The sequence below is a fragment of the Coturnix japonica genome, chromosome 2 (genome assembly GCF_054131305.1).
Source record: "Coturnix japonica strain WE chromosome 2, WE-NBRP24, whole genome shotgun sequence".
Taxonomy (NCBI): Eukaryota; Metazoa; Chordata; class Aves; order Galliformes; family Phasianidae; genus Coturnix; species Coturnix japonica.
In genome coordinates, this window is record NC_140664.1 from 114,108,332 (window position 1) to 114,130,249 (window position 21,918).

A 21,918-nucleotide genomic window follows, 5' to 3' on the forward strand; every position below is an offset into this window, starting at 1 on the left:
TCTTATAAATAAATTCTACATACAAACTATTTTGCTTCATGTTCTTCCATTTTGTTTGTTGTTGCACTTTTTAAAAATTATTTTTTGATAATGTTTCTTACAGTCAGAATTAGTACAGCTATATTTGAACCAAGGAATAGTGTAAATATATATATATATATACATATTCTAATAAAACGTGAAAAGGAGATCAGAACGAAATACACTTGGGAATCAAAGCTGATGTTTACTCCAGATAAATTGCTGTACTGATTGTCATGAAGTATATTGATGTCACTGTCACTATGACAACATTATGACAAGAACTAGTCACTCTAGCCTACCTTGCAAAAGGATCTGTCATTTATAGTCTTTTTTTTTTCTTCTTCTTCTTTTTTATTATTATTGCTTTGTTTTTGGTTTTGGTTTTTTGCATATAAAGGTGAGACTCATGCCTTGCACAAGTTTTCATATAAGGTTCTGTGATTTGATATAGATGTTGAATCCAGGTATTCTCAAAGAACTGACAGGCTAGTTTTTCAAGAAAGGTAAGAGCAATATGTTATTACTGAAGAACAATATGCTTTTATGCTTCAGCTAGTAAAAAAAAGATGAAAAATATCCGCATGCTCTGAATCACAAGTATTTAAATGCAAAAAAAAAAAAAAAAAAGGTTTTTATATATTTCTCAAAAGTATGGCAGGAATTTTATCTAAGAAAGGAGGAAACATATGGAAGTGGAATTTGTGTAATTAAGCTTCTAGGTAGCTTAATTTCTAAAACTTCTAAAATCTTGGGGTTTGGGGAGATTATTTTGTTTTCTGTATTATTATTTCTGTCCTTTCCATTTCAAATAATCTATCCATCTTTTGTCTCAGTGCTGCTTCACCTAAGCCAAAGAACCTGTGATGTACCGTACTTCATTTACATTGAATCACCCACAGACCCAGTTTATTTTCTGTTTGATTTCTTCTATCTCATAGAGTTTAATGTTTGAGTTTTGCCACATCAGAAATGTTGTACTGGTTCTGGGAGAAAGGTTTGTGAAAATTTTTCATCCTTAAAAATATCATGAGTCACAAAACGATGTTTTCTCTGACTTCATTAAACAATATTACTTTTTTTTTTTTTTTTTCTTTTTCAGATGTATTAACAAGGCATAGTGCCAATTATTTATATTAGCTGTTTAGAAACAGATAGTACCAACATGATATTAACATTCAAGTAAACCTAAATCATATTTTCCTAAAGCAATTTGTGCACATAATAACCTTAATTAAATCAACTGAAATGGGGAATCCTTTGAATAGTATCTTTTGAATAACCTCTGAATAAAGTCAGTGGTAAAGACAAGCAAGGTAGATTGATCTTCAGAGAGAGAAATGTCCTTTGGCTCTCTTTCCCACTGGTCCATGTGAGACCACTGTGTGTGTGGCCTGTATCTAGAAGGGACTTAGAAGAAACAGCATGTACTCAGTGCTGATGTTTCAGCTGGAATCACTTGCTTGGGTACAGTAAGAACACAGATTGCTCTGTGGATGGATTGTTGCTGTAGGTGAGGTAGGAAGATGCCAGAGCAGCAGGCTGTAAGAGGTAGTTTTTCCCACTGAGTGACCTAAGAAAATCCTGCTGTGACTGAGGCTTAGAGGTACAGAAGCTGGAGCAGGGAGCTGCTTCATCTGGGAGTTGTTTTCTCTCCATTTCTTTGCTGACTTGAGAAGGCTGCAAGACCAGCTCCCCTGAGCTCCATTCTAGTTCCAGCAGCTGTCTTCTTTCCAACTGTGCTCAGATCTCGACCATGTATGACTTGGATAGGAAAATTCAGTTTTTACCACACTGCTGAGAGACCTGAAGTTGGTTCAAACAAGTTTAATCTCTTAGCTTTCCTACTAGGTATAAGATCTGACAAAATGCATCTGGTAGGCAGTGGGATTAAGGCCTCAGTTATTATTTGAATGTGTCAGCTTGGATTATCTTCATATTTTGTTCTCCATTAACGTATGTAGATATGGAATACAGAGTTTATAAGATTTCCATAGTGTTGACACTAGAACTTTCAATTTCTTAGTTTTATACTTTTTGATACTTAGGGATTATTTAGGATAACATTTTTATTTGAAGTTTGATTTTCACAGTAGCAAATTCCAATTTAAATTTATCATATCTTCACATTAGTTCAGTTCAGTCCTTACATATGAATAATCTACACAGGGGAAATCATGAATTTTCTTTCAGATGGTTTTTAGTACAATTCCAAGCATGCCTCATCAAAAGTAAGCTGGAAGTTGACCTCCTATTTTAATGCCACTCAACTCTGGTGTAAATTCTTTTAAAATAGTGGATATTTCAAACAGATCTACACTCACCTTTTCAGAGAATTAGTTGAGAAAGGAAGAGTAAAGATTCCAAATGTTGACAGGTTAATAACTAGTGGAAAATCTGAGATTCATTCATGGATTGCTACTAACCTGCTTTGTACTGTGCCTTCTTTTACTGCTCCTGTGGCAAAACCTGTGAAGCAGTTCTTTGCAAGAATTAGTTATGACCTACAATAACATTGAACACTTTCATTTTGTATCTGTTCCTCAGTTCTTTCATTTGTTATGTCAGCATGTGTACATCTCTAGACAGAATGTGGATCTAGTAATGAATTGTCTTGTCATCTTTTTTTGTGTAACAAACTTTCACATTCAGTTTCGAACAATTATTTCTGTGTCTGTTTACAAATATATAACACACTTTGTACTCTCTCTTTTTCCAGATAAAAGATATAGATAATAGTAATAGCTATGGAGTCATCTGTAAATACAGTGGAGAAAATATACTCTTCAGTTACTTGAGTAATCTTCTCATTTTTCTTGTTGTCTTTATACAACAAGCAGCATTTTCCCAAATACTTTAGTCTCCTCCAAATCTTGTAGACCCAAAATACAATGATTGATGTAACACTATATTGTCACTGATGAATCAGTGCAAAACATTCTGCATGTAATCTTATATGTAACAGAGCTCAAATTCTGATAAAGTATCTTTCTTTAACTCAATCCTGTCAATACTCTCCTTTTGATACTACTGTATTAGATGTGTACTTATAAGGATTCTTTCTCTCAAATCCTAGACAGGATTTGACAGACCCCTGGAGGTCATCTCATCTAACCCCCATATTCAAGCAGGTCCACCATTCAGAATCATTCTGAGGAACCTGTGCCAATGGTTAGTCACCCTCATAGCAAATAAGTATTTTGTGATGTTTAAATGGAAACCCTAGTGTTTCAGCATCAGCTGCCTCTTGTTCTGTCACTGGACACCACTGAAAATCACCTGGTTCCTGTTTCTGTGTCCTCCTTTTGGGTGTTTACATACATTGATGAGATGCCTAAGAGCCTTCTTAAAAGTCCCAGTACTCTTGGTCTTTCCTCATAAGAGAGGTACTGCAGTTTCTTAAGTATTTTTGTGGCTCTATAATAAAAAATAAAGAAGAAAAAAAAAAAAAAAAAAAAAAAAAAAGAAAGAAAAAAAAAGTACACAAATGAAGGCTAACAGACTATTTATAATCCATTAGTGTTTGATTAAATTTTATTTTAGAAATGGGTGTATAAGTTTTATTCTTCAGAGGCATAAAGAATTAGACTCATGAATCTACCAAAGATGGAGGAAGCACTGCTCAAGGGAGATCCAGACTTCTTTTAAAGATAAGAATTACAGGTTCTAACAACTTATGGCTTTATGAAGAGAAAAAAAAAAAAAAAAAAAAAAAAGTTTTTGCAACGTCTTATGATTTCTTTAATCTACATTTTTCTTTAGCTGGCTCTTGTTTATCAGTCTCAGAATATACAGAAAGAATGGCACTCTGTAATATCTTACATTATGCGTGGGAGTCTTTATCTCACTGCTTGTGTGTAATATTTTTTACTGGATGCTAAAATCCAGATTGTGGGAAATACTGAAGATTGAAGGAAGTTGAGCAAAAAAGATTTGAGAGCCAGAGAGACAGAAAGGAGAGACAAAAAGTAATGAGGAACTTCTGAGAACCACAAACAAAACAGCAGGTCATCTTCATTTTAATAACAGCAAATTCTTTATCTAAGACTGTGTTCTTCCATTAAGAAATGTTTATTTTTGTTTGAAGTGTACACTTTACAAAAGAAAAGGTTAGATTTTAAGTAGCACAAAAAAGCAAGTTATATAGCCAGCTCTGTTTAAAATTATCCTGGAATAAACCACTTCAATCAGAGTGAGGATCTCATACAATTTATGATTATTCTTGTCACTGGAGTTTCTTGTCAGGGCTGACAGGTCTGAGAGATATTATATTCTGTCTGAAACCTTGTCAGACAAAGCCACTGAGATGAAGTGTCAAAGGAATGCTAATGTTTTCTTTGTCTAGGTGGGCTTTATGCTTCCTTAAAATTGCTGAAATTGCATGATTGTTTGTTGTTCATTGTTCAGTAGCATTCATGCATTCAAGTAATTATTTCTTTCTTCTTTGCCAAACTTTTGCGCTCTTAAAAAGGAAATTAGAAAATTTATTTCTTCAAGATATTTAAATCTGTTCTAATTAATATTTCAAGAAAGAACCATTTGCAAACTTCCATGACTTCCTCTGCTGTGGTGTCCCCAAGTTATGGTGATGAGCTTGGTAAAAGTGAAGTATCTTGTTGTTTTTTTCACTCTTAAAGTAGCATTAGTTCAATTATTATAGTTAAATTATATACAGTTGTGATTAACTGTTTTGTGTGGTATTTAACTGCTTCATCTTTCAAAAGCACAAATTTTGGAAACCATAACTATTTGATGCTTCTGTTTGTTGGTTACCCTCATTTGTGAGGACAGTAATTCAGAGTTTTCTCTCAAGTTATATTTTCTCCTTTGGTTTTTAGTATTATGTTAACTGTGCTCCCTCAGTGCTGTAACTACAGTGCATGTAGAGAGACAGCAGTAGACAAGAAATGAAGAAAACAAATTGTGCATCAAATCTGTGCTAACTTCAGCTACAATTATTTTTGGAATCCTCTGTGCTTCAGTTGGACTCCACTGTACTGAATCAAGAAAAAAAGTGCAGCCCTTGAGAAAAGTGAATATTATCCTGAGAGAAGTCAGATGACTCACCCTCTGGTAATGCCTATATCTTGCAGATAACCATGAAGGAAAATTAGCAAACTGATTTTTAAAATGTATATCAGCGATATAAATTTTCAGAGACATTAGGTGCTAACCTACTGTGAAGAGATTTAAATGACTGGACAAGTGGGTTAAACAGAGTTTAGACTGTGAAGAAAACTGTGAAATAAGGGGCTTCAGATCATGCAAACAACTGATGAAAACAATTTCTAAGATATCTTTTTTAATAATGTAATCTGTCTGTTTGAAGAGTGAAATAATGTGACAGCCTTGTTATCACAAGTTTTTCATTTCATATAATGAAAGCTTTCTTAGTTCATTTGCAAAAACAGCTTGAAGGGTTATGAAATTACTGAAGTCTAGATTGCACAGAACTTATTTACACTGATGAGATTTTCTTCACGTGAGCTGCTTGACTGAAGTCAGTGAAAGTCTTCATACAGACACATTTCAACATATAAAAACACTCACTTGTAGTCTTTCAGTTCACGCATATTAACTGAATGAAGTGAATATCTAAGTTCTTGACCTGTTGATGATGATATAAATTCCTCTAGACACTGATTTAGTTCCTCGTGATTATCTGATATTCTTTTGGCATATAATATTGGGATAGAAAATAGGAATTAGAACAAATATCTTTTTTGTTTAGGACAGTATTGTGTCTTGTTAATCAAAGTAAGGAATTTCTAAGGTAGTTACTTTCTTAATGCTTGAAGATCACTCGTTTCTTGAGAAATACTTCACATTTATAAAATGAGAAATACTTCACATTTATAAAATGAGAAATACTTCACATTTATAAAATTGCTGATTTTCTTAATAAACTAGGTAAAACTAGGTAAGCACACAGCAACAGTGTAGAAATCATGACAATATTCTTATGGCCAGTAGTGCATGATATTTTATCTTACGTGTGCTGCAATTCCTGCCAAGGAGGTCAGTGCTGGAAATCATACTGCTGTACTGCTATAAGATGGGAAGATTTCTGGTTCAGAAAAGCAGTAAATTTCCTCCTTATTTGGAGATGATTGAATTAAAAGAAATTACAACTAAACTGCTAACACAGAAAATATAATGAATAAATATTTGGGAGTGAACTGAAAACAGATGCAATCTTTCCACCGCTCAATTATGGTTCATTCATGCCACAAGCTGATACTTTGATAGAAGTCTAACCCCTTTCCTTCTTAAGTTCTGGACAATCCTTGCAGAGCAATTTGGTTCACACATGCATGAATCTTGGGCAGTCATTTAAGGACACTTATATTTGTTATGAAATGGACATAACTGTTAGCTCATCAAAGCTGGAAATAGTTTCAATAACATGGTGTGGAACATTGGAGTGTCTGAATTTCAAATCTGACAGTGTTTGAAATAGTGGTGAGATATACAGTAGTTGAATTGTGGTACTCTTCACTCAGTTTGGGAGAGGGAAGGTGTTTTCAGATCTATCCACTTTTAATTTTATTATTTTTTTCACTATTTTTAGACAGCTGAAATGCTATTTTAGTGAATTGCAATGAAAATTACATTGAAAATGAGGAGCATAAAGGAGATAAAGCATTTCGTTTTATTTATCCACTTGTTGGAAGTTGTTCTGGAGTACTTCAACACATAATTTGAAAGAACAATTAAAGAAGCAAACAAGGGAAATAAATAAATAAATAAATAAATAAATAAATAAATAAATAAATAAATAAATAAAAAGAGAGGGAGAGGTCAGTTGTTTACTTCACAGTTGTTGCTGAAATCCATCAGTGCTAGGTGCAAGTATTCAAGCACTGCAGATTCCTCTGCCTGTTCAATGCAATTAGTTCCATTATCACTCATACAACCAAAACTGATAGTTTTCCTATAATTTCACTGGTCCTATCTTGTACCTCATGTCTTTTCTGTGACTTTTTTTTTCCAAATAAGACCTAAATTAGGCAATGAATTGAATATAATTGTTAGAATTGTTTGCCTTCAGAACTGTAGAACATACGTGATTTCCCTCTCAGTTATTACTCAAACTCTGTTTTGTTAAATGGTTACTGGAAACAATATGTTGTCAGTATACAAGGAGAAGATAAAGGATGTGTAAAAACAAACAAACAAAAAAATCAGGTATTTACATATTTGTTTATTTTGGAGTATTTAAATATGGTAGTTTTATTTACTATGACAATGGAATGTTCACGCTAGTGGTGACTCAGTGTTTTGCTGAGTATGTGTGATTAATAAAATACAATAACACTACAAAATTACTCTAATTTGGGGCTTGAATCTATGACACAACTGTTCTATTTGCTTTTCTTTGAGGCTGAAAAGGTTAGATGCCTATAAATAGTACATGATCCAATAATCTGTAGAATTGTCTGTCCTTTACTTTTGAGAGTCTGTGACATTTTCTTTTGATGAGACCAGATTCAGTAGCTTTTAAGAAATACAATTTGCTGGAAGAAAATTGTTCCAAGACTGATTTCAGCCTCATTTCCCTTTTTCTGTTAATACTTGTAATTTATTTATTTCTAGATGGCATATGTTTTGTCAGGGATAGGGGTGAATATCAAATCTCATGAGGCAGTCATACCCATTCCCATAAACAGTGTCTACTATCCTAGTAGTAACCTGAAAACTCTTTTGTCCTAAGTGAGTTTCATGAATTTGTGCATCAACCTCAAATATTTCCTCCTATATTTTTCATAAAAATAACTTGCACTAGGCAGCTTCCACTAGAATCAGTACGAAACTTCAACTCGTTAACATCAAATAGTTTTGATTTTGTCAGTTACAATTAGTTTATATAAAGTAGTTCTAATTTGCTATGCAGCATATATAGGGCGTCAGTGTACTGGTGTTCTAGATGTTCCACTGAAGCCTGTCTCTATGGAAAGCTACAGTTAAGATAGCCAGTAGATGTCTAATACTCTAAATGCATTTCTGTATTATTATATCAAATACAAGTACTTTCTGACTGGTATAAAGAGTTTGCCAGGTTAAGGCATAAAAGTTCTAATGAAAAAATTTTAGTGTTTTTGAGCCTTGGCAAATTCTACTTGCTTGAGGATAAGTTTTAGTTCTTCGCTGTTTTTGGAATTACTAATGATGGTAGATGGCAGTGAGTGGGTTGTATCAATTGAATCTATTTAAAAGAAAAGAGAAGAGGAAATATAGGAATTTATTCGTGACTTGGAAACACTGCAATCTTATTTGTCTATTCCAAAAAAAGCTGTGCTGTGAATAGTTGTTACTTTTTAGCTTGTTAACATCATGGCAGAAAGTCATGAGTTTCAGTTCATTTACATATAGAAGAATATCTTGCATTGTGATGATTAAGAGAAATTTAAAGAATGTTTAAAGTATGACAGTTAAAGATCAACCTTTGGAGTATGCTAGCCCCCCATGTTAGAAAGGTGTCATGTTCTAGGGCTCTATTATTCTGTATCTCATTAAGAACACACAAACAAACAAACAAAAATACATTACGTAAGGATTAAAAGACTGGAATGGATTGAGGGCAAAACATTATGGTTGTTTTAAAAAGAATATTTTTCTTCCCACAGATTCTTAGGGAAACGTTACTATCTTACTACAGCTGATTTCACTTTATCCATCCTTATGTATAGGAAAATCTCTGTGCTGTCATTCAGAAAGTGAGGAATGTTTTTCATCCTGCAGCTATGCTCCTGTGTAAGTTCATCTTTTTTAACCACTGTCTTTTGTGATACACATTTTTAGTAAAATACTTTGAAAAATTTCAAATAGAAATGGACAATGGCTAATCATAAATAAATAAATAAGCAGGTTTGGGCTTTAAAAACCACTCATGAACAATGCTAATAATAGTTCATTATTCTTGTATTATGTACTAGCTCATGATGACCTCCCCTACTTCTGAAATGAGTTGATGTAACTTATTTTTTAGCACCAATGGAAAAAATACCAGTGGTCAAGATCTGATAAGATAGCTGGAGACAAATTTCCCACTACCTCTACTAATAGCAGTATTAATGGCAGACCACCATCTTTTCTAGTCAGCACACAGTAAAGATATGGGAATATGTCCTTCCCCTTGTACAGGACCATAGGTTGTGAGCATGCCCTTCCCACACACACAGACAAGGTATGCCCATTACATTCTTTCTGTTTTCGGAGAAAACAGAACAGCATGGACCTGGGGAAAGTGAGCTACTCTCACATCAGTTGCTGCATAAAAGGTGGGCTTGTGGGAGCTGAGGCATTTTAGCTCAATATGATAAACATGTTTCTGTCATGACAGATAAACCAGTGTAAAAGAACAGGTTTCATGACTTATCTCTCCCCATATTTCCTACATTTTCTATTTTGCTTCTTACCCTCTTACATAAGCCAGTAATTGCATCTCTAAACTTTCTGTCATAAAGGTCTGATCTTCCCATTGCTTTTATCTTAAGCTCTTTGAGTCTGGATCTCAAGAGAATAGCAGAAATGAAACTATTTCACAGTAGCTGAGCAGAGTACTAAAAGCTTTTCTGTTTGACTTGAATATATAAAATTACTCCTAAAGTAAACATGCCACACTCAGTAGCATGCCTCAACAGACCCAATCCTAACAAGTTTACAGGATTAACACTTTAATACTTATTAGAAAGTACAACTAATTTTCTTTAATTTGTTTGATTAAATGAGCATGAATAATAGATTTTGCAAAGGTTTTTCACTGAAGCAGGTGATATTTATTTTTATAGAAATATAAACATGATGAATATAAAATATTTAAATCATTTAAATATTTAAACAATGTAAATATATTTCCCAATTAAGAATTTCCAAAAATGTAAGTGGTTTTACAAGAGTTCTTACTGCATTTCCTTTTTATTTCTTTTTGCTGGGGAAATCAACTGATACTGTAAGAATTTAAGTGATTGCCTTGGCTTCCTTTCTAGTTAGCATAACTAGCATTAAAGTCCAATTCTGATGTCCTATACTGAGTAAAACTTTACTCCTAGACTTGCTCTGTTAAAATAAAGACATTTGCATGAAAGGTAGCTAGTACAATTTATCTAATCCCATGTATGTTTTGCACTTCCTGTTTTTAAGAGCAACATAGCATTTGCATGAAGACTGTTTCCAGAACTCTGACTTAGTCCCATAACTTCATAGGAAACAAGAATTAAGGGCAAATCTTCATCCTTGTACAAGGTTGGGTGCATAATTCATTTGTTACAATGACTGTAACTGCTCCAAAAACAACAGGAATAAAGAGCTTCTTTTCCCAGCATCAGCACTAATAACTGCTTATCTGAACATATCTTCCATTATACAATGCAAGTGATAATAAACATGACATTGTACAGCTGAATTACAATGCATATGAACAAGGGCTCGTGAAGAGTTCATGTACTATTTCAGAAGAATACATTCTAAAGCATTTAGATCAACTGTGGTTCAAAGGCAGGAAAATATCTAGTTTTAACTTCTAGAAAGTAATTATACCGGGCATAAATCATTAAGGCTTAACTGAAATGGAAATGAAACTCTAATAAAGAAATTGTAAACTGGGTCCTATCTGAATATTTGATTCTGCAAAGATACATCAGGCATGTGCCGTTATGAATAGAAGAAGCAAGCTTGTTTCACAATCATAGAGCTTTATTAATACTTAGAGTTTTGCTCCCCTTGGTTAAAATAATCATGGAATATTTTAATTACATAGATGGAATGAGTTGTATTCACCAGAGTTAGGCTGGACATCGCAAATTGCTTATCAACAAGTGTGTATTTCTTTTGTTTAATTTCATTGCTCAAGCAGAATAAAAAGACAATAAATAAATAGTTTAAATTATGAAAATTATTTCAATGATCCTAATGATGGAGGTAGAATGAACTTTTTTGTTTATCCTAATGATTTCAACTTCTCTTTAGATTATATGTAAAAATAACCAGTCTTCTAGATATATTCTGTGGATTATGTATTTAGAGGTGTTTAACTATTTTTTGCCATGGAAGATAATTTCTGATGAGCAAAATAGAAGAGGTGGCAGGCATGACTGTCCTATCTTTCCTGAATTTATTCCTTGCATTAGTGAAAGTGGGAACAGTCATGACTGTATAGAGTGTTGGTGGCCCTGACATATTACTAAATGTTGCTCCTATAAATTCTGCTTACTTTGGTTACAGTAGCATGCCATTTTTCATTCACAAGCTCTTTGGGAAAAAAAAAAAAAAAAAAAAAAAAAAAAAAGAACATTCATGCTTCAGTTTGTGGTTTTGTATGTATGTGACCTCTGTGGCTCATTCTTCATCAAAAAATATTATCTCTGCGATCAAATGTCTGTGGTATTGTTTAATACATACAATTCAGTTTGTAGTATACTTCCTATACCTGAAGATAAAGCAATTCTACAATGTTGTTTTCTGCTGAGAAAGAAAATTATTGCAAAAAACAGAGTTCAAATTCTGCATACTGTAAGGTAAACTTTATTTCTTAGTTTAAATAAGTTCAGAAGGTAAGAAATAAGTTTTATTTCTTCTATTAAATATTTCTGATGTATTAAAATTCATTCTGCCCTAGACAGGTTCCACAGAAATTCTGGAGACTGAACTATGCTGGTATCAAATAGGATCATTTAACATTTCTTTTGTAAAATGATCCTGCATATACAATATGATGGTTTTGACTCTCACTGTCTCTATGATTCATTACCCGCTGCAAATGTGAGGCATATTCAATTGTTCCTACTTCTGTTTTTTTCCAGCTAAGGATTATTGCTACATGGGATACTTTGTATTTTTCTTTATTGAACAGCATGTTTTCCTTGTTCTCTTTCTTCCTTTCTTTCTTCTTCTTTTATTTATTTATTTATTTATATTTTTGATGACCACTTTTACAATTTGTCAAGGTAACTTTCAGTTCAAATCTTATTCACTAAAGTGCCTGCAGATGCTTTCAGCTTGGTATTGTCTCTAAATTTAATAAGTGTACTGTTTGTTCCATCATCCAGGTAATTAATGAATATATTGAATAATATTGGATCCTGGACAGACCCCACTCAGTATTTGCTTCCAGCTTGACAGCGGGTCAAGCTCAAAGAACAGCTTCAAATTTGTTTGTTCATGTAGTTACAATAATGTCATCTCAGTTGCTTAATTTCAAGATTATTTGTGAGGAAGGAATGTAAGACTGCCAGATGCTTTGAAACAATTAACATGCAGGGGATCTATAATTTCTCAATGTTTACAAGTCTTAAAATGATTATAATATCTGCTCTTTTTTTTTCCATTAAAAGAGCATTTATAATAAATTCATGTAGGCTACCACTAGAGAAATGAAAACATTCACTCCTGCCACAATGTAGCAAAATTCTTCAAGAAATCTGTGTGGATTTGTTGGTTATTTTCATTGTTGTTGTTGTTTTGCTTGTTTGTTTGTTTGTTTGTTTGTTTGTTTTTACTCTACTTTAGTTTTCTTCAGAGTCTAACTATTGAAATGTGTGAAATTATTTCTGGGGATATATTTCCCATTATATCTTTAAAGTTTTCATAGTAACATCAGTCAGGAAAGTCGTAGTAAACAAAACTTTATCAGCAAGATGCCCGTTGAAATTTGATTGCTATAAGTATGCCAGTGAAACTTTCCTTAACAACTGTATGAAAATTATTTCCTGATTCTCATTTCTGTAGGCTTTTTCTGGGATACTTTTTTTTTTTTTTTTTTTTAACCATAATCATACAAGATAAAAAAGAGCATACATTCCATGCTTATAAAGAAGTAAAATTACATTTCTCACCACCTCTTCAGAATTATTTGGGATGATAAGGGAAGGCAGGATTTAAGAATAGGCTTTTTGACTCTTGAACTAAACTGGATTTAACAGCTTTTTTTCTTTGAATGGATGAATGAACAAATTGACCAGTGCATCTCAGCAATTTGCAAGTGTAGATAACTTGACTAGTGGAAAAAACTGTTCTGTCTCATTTGAGAACAAAATACCTATTCTTTTCCACCAACCACTGACTCTGATATTCACTATCTGGAAATGTGCCACATGGAAGCAGCCTGCTGATATCTCTGAAACTGTTTCCTATGTGAAAGCTTCAAAGCAGTCTTTCAGCATTATATCAGCACTATGTAGTCATTTGAAATTGACAATGATATTGCAATAAATATTAATATACATGCTATTTTGTCAAAGGTGAACTTTTGCTTTCTAAATAGCAGCTATATCAGTCGTAACAGTTCTAGGCCATAAAAAATGAAGCACATCTTCCGGAACTGATACTTATATAGAGAGAATTTATATATTTGCCAATGTATCGACATTTCTCCTGCAAATAGAAATCAAATAGCACCATCAAAAAGCCAATTTACTGACAAGTTAGTATTCTAAATGTTCATTTCTTACTTTATACTGAAAGCTTTGTTGTCCTTCTGAAGAAAACCCACAGTCTCAGAAGGCTATTAATATCTAGAAGATACAAACTCAAGTGGGGTTACATTGAGCTTAAATGTGTTATACTGAGAAGAGATTTCTACAGGAACAATGAATCAAGATTGTAAGGACTGAGGAGCTAAGCACAATCCCTGCTGTTTTATGCACACGAGTTATTATTACTTGGATTTTGAATACATTATTTATATTCATTCCGAAAATGAAGTGGTTGTCACTTATCTTTAAGCGGTTTTTTTAAGTTGCCTGTTGATTGTATTATGCATACAAAGATGTTCAAAAAGATTCTGCAGACTCTTCTGAAGTTGGACAAGGCTGTTCTTCCAGGTGAAACAAAGTAGAATTGATTCCTAGGTGAAGAATATGCAGTGTGAGAGGGGAAGAGGAATGTATAATAGGGAATACGGAAAAAGATTTAACTGTAAGGCTCATTTATTCAGTGTAAATCACATGCTGCAAATCTTATTGAAACTGAATTTCCATAGGAGGTTTTTTTTTGATAACATGACAAATTTCTAACTTTTTTTTTTTGTGCTTGTTATAGAGCCTGTTTATCCCAAGTGACAAGTAATTAATTTGTATTTTAAATCTATCAGCAAATTAAGTACTTAAGTAAGTTTTTTAAAAGAAAGAATAGGTCCTATGCACCTGTGTGAAGATAGAACAAAATGTATTCATAGTTAACAACATAATAGAAAATTTAAAGCTATTATGCAAAGTTAAATTTAAAAATAAATCCCCTTCTCATCATGCATGTTTCTGCAGGAGAAATTGATCCTGCCACCTACTTCACCCTGTGGAATTTCTGCACAGTACTAACTCACAGTGGATGTAAGTATCTGTGAAAGTGCTGGATGCTTGTCTAAGACAATGAAGAGCTTGAATTTTACATTCAAAACATAGCTCATTTAATGACTGCTTTCATTTGTAATCTATTTGCTAAGGCAGTGCTTTGCACCTGTCAGTTGTTTACCAACATGGTGTCCTGATATAATTGTTGTGAGGCACAGTTTGTCCTTTCTGTAACTCAAGGTTTAATTTTCCTTTCTTGCTCTAAAATGTATTAAGATAGCTGCTATTTAAAGCATCCCGGAAGAGAACATTTAATGTATACATTTGATATTCTCTTATCTTTTCACAGATTGATTCTGTAGACTTATAGATGGAGTTATAAAGATACCATTTCACTTATAAGTACTCCAATTTCTTAACTAAAATATTTCCCAAATTGCCTGCAGTTAAAAATAAATAAATAAGCATCTATTACAGATTGTATGGTAATTGATAAGTCATGGCCTGAATCAATGATTGAGCATTTGGTGAAGGGACAAAGCCAGCTCTGGGAGAATGGGTGAAATCAATTAACCTGTATGACTGGAAGGGTTGGAACAAGGCAGGTTTCATCTCTCCCTCATCCTCATTTACATGCTGGTTGCCTCAAGGGCTGGATCTCTTCTTGGAGATCCCTCCTTTTGCAGTCTTTGTTGAGCCCTGATCTTTGGGATAGGAAAGCAAATCTTTCTTTCTTTGGTATGTGACCATCACTATTTTTGTGTAACTTACATCTAGTATTTTTTTTTCCTATGGAGATTAATGATGTAATGCTATAGTTTTTCCAGGTTGTAATATTATGTTGTTATTAACTGCACCTAGGTTGGTATTTTTCACTTTGTTTATGGCAGTTCAATAACTTTCCATTCCACGGACATTCTTAGATATTTTAACAGAATACATAAATCAGTTAATAATTACTAGTAATAAATAAAAATGTCCTTGCTATAGAAGAAAATCTTGAAGAAGACCATTCAGTTCCTATGGTTGATCTTTAGTTTAGCTGGGTATATTGGAAATTGTGTTGATGACCAGAAAACTTTCAAATGAAAATGAGTATGTTATATGTGACTCATAAGGGAATATGTTTTGATACCATCAGTAAGATAGAAATAGAATTAGAGATATTGAAATTCTTTCTGTGCTTTTTTCTCATTTGTTTGATAATGTGTTTTAATAAAGTTTGCACTCTTGCAGCAAGTTCACCTTCACAGAATAATCCTTCTTACTGAGTAGCAGAAATGTATGCATTTAGTTAAAAAACGTTTTCCAGAAGCATTTGAATGAATGCAGACATTCTGAGTCAGCTTCTAGCAAAAGGCTTATCTAATGCCCCATGTGAATGCTCAGTGTATTGTTTTGATTAAAGCTTGAATGGAAAACTGCTGATCTGAGGCAGTGCATGTTATCCGAGATGCAGACAAAACTATTTTCAGTTGTGTAAACTGCAAAAGTGTTAGTGGTAGAATCACATAAATTTTGCACCATTCAGATGATACAATATGGGTTTCGATTGCTATTTGAAGATGGTTAGGATTAGTGCCAAGTGTAAATGAATGTCATTTCTACTAAATTTATCTGTAAAGGTGTCTTATTTGCAAAGATTGAATTTTTCAGGGTACATAGTGGTTAAAGAAAATTAGGTTTAGAGACACCATCTGCCTTTGCTGATGTATACTATTTTCACATTTGCCAGTTGGTTTCATTTAATGTAACTTCACAGTTGTTCTGTCTCCTGCAGTTTACACACTTTTATTAGTTTTATTCTAGAGTACTGATTCCACTAATCTTTGTTACTACAACACAAGGTTTATCTTTCTTTTTTAAAAATTATTTTTAATTGAGCAGTCTTCCTCTCTTTATATGCTCCATCCCCCCTGATACAGACTTTAAGTGATTATTAAAGCAAGGCAAAATGACTTGCTGATGAAGAATGCAGTGATTCAGTGATGAAAACACCTTGATTCAAGTTGGATGTTAGGAAATACTACTTATCTGAAAGAGTGGTCACTCTGAAATGGGCTGCCCAATGAGATGGTGGAGTCAGGTATCTTGGGTGTGTTCAAGAAAGGTTTCAACGTTGTACTGAGGGACATGGTTTAGTGAGGCAGATGGTTGGACTGGATGATCTTGTAGATCTTTTCCAACCTTGGTGATTCTTTGATTCTATTGGAACCACACTCTTGGCAAAAGCAGCTACATTTTTAAAAAGGACACAGTTGCTGTAAATTTTATTTAGCCTTGTATTTCATATATAAATGCGTGTACTACAGAAGTCTAAAGTTCAAATGTTTTAACTTGCAAAATAAAGGAAATTGAATCCAGAAATAAGGACAGTTTCTGAAACCATGTCCTACCTGCTTCAAATCTATCAGGTAATTCAAATGTACTGTTCTCCTTCTGATCTAAGTTGATATTCCACTGCTGTTAATGAAAGGAAGATGCGCAGAGCTGTGGGTGGTAAGTGCATTTGCAATCAAGTATAGCCCCTGAAATAATTTTTCTCACTACTAAGTGCTGTTGTTCAAAGAGCCACATTACACACTGGTAAATCAAGCACCTGTTAAAATAACTGAATTGATAATTCAACATAATGCAAAATACAGTTTGGTGCTATTACTCTGGTCAAATTTTATGATACTTTCCTTTCCTTTATTCTTCTATATTTTTTTTCCTTTTTTAATACATATTTTAAAATATTATTTAATTATCACTAAAAATATTCATAGCTTGTGAAGAAAAATAAGATTAAAAAATTACTCATTCTATAATTAATGGAACTCCATGAAGATGCATGCAGTTGTTGCTATACTGCTGTGTGTATATACTGATCTACTCAGGATATACATCCTTTGCAAAGTTCTTTCATATCTTGAACTTCTGGAGGTATATAGTTATTTCATAAATTTTTTGAGGTGAGGGTAGCTCTTGAACTGTGTACAATTATCTTAATGCCTCTAAGTAAGGCATCTTCACAAACCACAGTAGTTTAACTGGATGCCTTTGTAAATATATTATCTACATATATAGAGTAGGAAATATTTCTTGTCGTTCTAGTAAATATATATATACATATGTACACAGAATAAAAATTAAATCCACACAAGATATGCAGAAAAATACAAAATGAATCACCCAATAAGAATCCCGCTGTAGGAAGAGGGGTTCAGGTTGTTTTTTAGGAAAAACTTTTTCTATAAAATAATGGTCAAGCACTGGAGTAGGATGCCCAAGGAAATGTAACTCTCTCGAGGTGTTCAAGAAACATGTAGATGTGGTACTTCGGGAAATGGGTTAGTAGGCAGTATTGGTGGTAGGTTGGTGGTTGGATGGATGATCTTAGAGGTCTTGTCCAGCCATTCTAATGTAGAATCATAAAATTATTAATATGGAAAGCAATACTAACTGGCATGCAGAAGGAGGTTAACTACTGGCAGTGGAAGAAATGTGTCTTAACATTAGACTGCAAATACACTGAGGTAGGAGAACTTCCTATCTGTATCTTGTAAATGCCTACACACTTCTGCTTATACTGCATGTAACACTTCTGGAGTATGAATCACTTTGCATAGCAGGCATTTTTTTTTTTACATTAACATGCATGTTTAAAATCAGTGCTTGAAATTTCTTTTTAATTAAAGTATTATGTTCTGTATATAAGAAGTAATTTTTTTATATTGTTAATTCATGAGTAATAAAGCTAGATTTTTATTTGTTTTACAAAGTTTAAGATTCATTTTGCAAAATATCTTATTTTGGCATAGTTATGAAAGAGATAATGAGCCAGTAGTTTAGCTGATTATGGAATGTCCTGTGGTGTAGTCATCTAACATAAAATACATATTATTTTATGTTCCCTTCCCCAAAGCAATTGCATTGCTTCAATTCAGAGCAGCTTAGCATTCTGTGCATTGCAAATTTTGCATTAGAAGTCCCTAGTTAGACATATGTACAGTGCTTAGTATTCTGAAAATATGCTGAAATAGTTATGGTTTCTAATTATAAGAAAAGAATTAGGTTAAAATATAAGTATTTAAGGCAGCCTGTTATAAGACAGAACAGAAAAAAATACATGCACAAAAACCTTCTAAATATTTTTGAATAATTAGTTAAACTGATTCTTGTGGAGTGCCTATGTGGATGACAGTTTATCCATAATTCTGTGGAAAGCCAGTCTGTGGTTCTAGGTAGAAAGTTAATTAAATGGTACTGCACCTGAGATTTTTAGTGCTTTTTGCTTTGCAAGAAGGAAAGCTGAGAAGAACTTAGAAATCTCCTTCTCTGGTTTATACTGAACTGCATGCTTCCAGAAGACTGACTTTTAGTTAAGTGCTGTTTCCAGGATACCTTTCAGTGATCTCAGTAGAATTTCCTAAACCTACGGTGACTTGTACTGTATGTGTGCCAGGCACCATACAAATAGGAACTATTTTATCTAACTCGCATTTAGGCAAAAGACATTTGTTGGAAAAGAACTCAAGTAGTAGGAATCTCAGAGATATCAAAAATAATTAAAAAAAAAAAAAAGTACTCTGAAAGCTTCCATTTGTTTTGCAACCCATCTATTTTTGACTTTCATTGGAGGCCCACAGAAACTGGCTATCTGTTTTATTTGATGCTAACTGCATCAAATTTGCACACTGGAACAAGAGTTATATAATCATCTAGAAACTGAGGGAACTCTTTGCCCAGACATCATGTATTCCAGAAATTAGAAATTTCATGTAGGGCTTTTTTCTTATGTGAAGAAATATCTCAACATTTCAGTAAGAACTGTACACATACTTTCATCTGTACTTTCATTTCACTCTTAGCTTAGTTAGTCTTCAGCTATCTGATCATGCTTTTGTGAGGAAATGCTGCTGCGCTTCCCCTTCCTTTCATTTGCTTTTTAAAGTATATCAATTTAAGGGGAACCTAATAATATGAAACCATTTTCTTGTCACATCTTAATTATTAAAGGCTGAGTTTTACCCTATTAATTCTCCTGCAACATATACAGTTTCATTCTTGCCTACATACTATTTTGCCAAGGCTATAGCTGATGCTATAGGCCCATTCCAAATATCAATTGAGATGATTGAGTCTCTAGTTTTTTCCAGTTGATACTGGATTATACTGTAATAGCCCAATGGGAAATTAGAAAAGCAATTACTTTTATTAAGAAGCTTAATTGAATAGAAAGACCCTTTCAAATAACTTAATCTCAGTTGACAGCTCAATTAAAAACAATACAGGGTGATGGCATCAGCAAAGTGTTGCTTCCTTGCAAGTGATTTTACAGTCAGTATTTATTATCTAGCTCTTCTTTTATGAATTATGTTTTTTTTGAAAGCTTAATCTGTCAGTTTGCAAAGAGGAGAGCAGATAGAACTACGGCATAACTTACTATTTCTACTTCTGTAGCCTTCTTAATGCCTTTTGGTAAGAAAGTATTTCTCAAAGTTACTTTTCTTAGGATTTAGGATAAAACACTTCTTATTCAGATGTATAATTTGGATGAACATGCAATATTTGTTCCTTTGCCAGTTTGAAAGTGATTTTCTTTTTACCCATCCTTTAATTCCTGGCTTCTCAGCAGGAACTTGAGGCAAGTAACATCATGCCACATGCTTCCTGAAAAAACTATCATCATATTTTAGGGGTTTTTATGCACTGTTATCTAATTTCAGACACTATTAAAATTACATAAACTCCTCATAGACCTTGACAATAATTTAAACAAAATACATAATAAAGCCTTTTTTCTTTTCTTTTCTTTTCTTTTCTCTTCTTTTCTTTTCTTTTCTTTTCTTTTCTTTTCTTTTCTTTTCTTTTCTTTTCTTTTCTTTTCTTTTCTTTTCTTTTCTTTTCTTTTCCTTTTCTTTTCTTTTCTTTTCTTTTTTTCTTTTCTTTTCTTCTCTTTTCTTTTCTTTTCCTTTTCTTTTCTTTTTTTTGTTATTGTTATATTTTTAAATACTTTTTTTTTTTTAAATACACATTTCAAGATTCTCTTTAATTTGCAGATAATTTTCTATTTCTTCTTTTATCGTTATTTATTTTCTTGTGTATGGAAAATCAGTCATTTCACCTGATTAAATTCCTCAGCTTTCTCTCTGACATTACTTTAAGGTATTCTTTCATTACTTTGCATATGGCTAACTGGATTGTTTATTTTTTTATTTTTCTAGAAAGAAGATTGAAGACTGAAGAACAATTCTCTTATACTGCTTAAGAGAGATACCTCTATTTTTATGTATCATATTGCCATATGTAGCCTCTAATATGTGAAATTTAATTTTAAAAATAACATGAAATGTGGGATTTTAAAGTTATACCTGAGATCTTATTTGGTATGATTTTTAGTCAAATCAAAGCTCAGCATTTCTCTTAAATGTGGGCCACCATCTCTTTAAGGAGGATGAAGTAGCTTTGCATAATTTCTCTTTTGACAAACTTTGCAGATTTTCCTATTGTGAGAATAGATTTGTCCCTCAGGCTGAGAACATAGCTCAGTTATTTAAGAAGAAGCTTTGAGTAATTAATGGTTGTCTTAGCAAATTAAAATTGTTTTGCTGCAACACTTCTAAATTTAAAATGTGTCATTTTGTGGTCAGCTTTGCCACACTTAGTGATGGCATTTTGAAGAACCTGTGGGGATATGAGTGTCTGCAAAGGGCTACAGTGCAACTCTACAATACCTCACTGATTATTTGTACAGGGACAGAGGACTTGTACAGCCCCAGCCTCCTGAATGCATTTATCCTCTGTCTTCCACTTCTAACTGCTTCATGCCAGGCATTCTGTCTCTAGTACTTTCAGCTTTGAATAGGTCTCATATTGGGTAAATTGAAATACTTGTGCTTATACAGAAAGATCCTAAATTTGCCCTGCCTCATACAGTGTGCATGTGGGTCAGCTGAAAGACCAAGCAGGATAATTAACTGTGGTCATGTTGAAACCTTTCTTCCAGTTAAGGTGCTAAGCTGGGTGTCTCTCACCTGCTTGGTCACTGGTTTTCATAGAAATTATATGAATGTATTACTCCTGAGTTCTGTTCTTCTGTGCCTCTTAACTGTATGTCAAATCTAGTTAGAACTGACCTCTCTTTTTGAACACTGTTTAAAAACAGGGAGTAGGAACATCAAAACCTCATTTCTCTTAAAGAGACTTAAAGCTGGCTGCAGACAAGCTGAACAACAAATGTTATTAGTTCATATGTAGACTTCTGAATAGTTTTACATATTAGTAGAACATTTTTCTGATTGATATTTTATGTTATAGAAGGCTTCCAGTTCATGAATTCCTCTTGGAAATTAATCTTAAATACTTTCCCCTGTGCAAGAATATTGTTTATTCAGAAGTGCTAGAGAACATGGCTCTTAAATATAACAATATATAAATAGAATCAGAGCTTATTTCCTGGTCTTCCTAGTTGTTCAACATTGTTTATTCTCTGTACCAGTGTACAGCTCTTACTTGATTATTTCTGATTTCTATACTTGCTATATGTGTCACTGCTGTATTTTATGTTATGTTTGAATGTTTGGAATACAATACATTATGAAATGATTTTCTGATAACTTATTGTGAA

General features: G+C 33.1%; 1 long non-coding RNA gene across 2 annotated transcripts; it reads left to right on the forward strand.

Annotated features, from left to right (window-relative positions):
- Nucleotides 1-414: 414 nt before the first annotated feature.
- Nucleotides 415-20,626, forward strand: LOC116653033 (uncharacterized). Of its 2 annotated transcripts, none has more exons than XR_004306416.2 (4): nt 415-527; nt 14,280-14,345; nt 16,721-16,805; nt 20,516-20,626. It is a non-coding gene; the product is annotated as an uncharacterized LOC116653033 (long non-coding RNA). The 2 variants fall into 2 exon arrangements; XR_004306415.2 differs by lacking the exon at nt 415-527 and adding an exon at nt 8,664-8,775.
- The last annotated feature ends 1,292 nt before the right edge of the window (nt 20,627-21,918 follow it).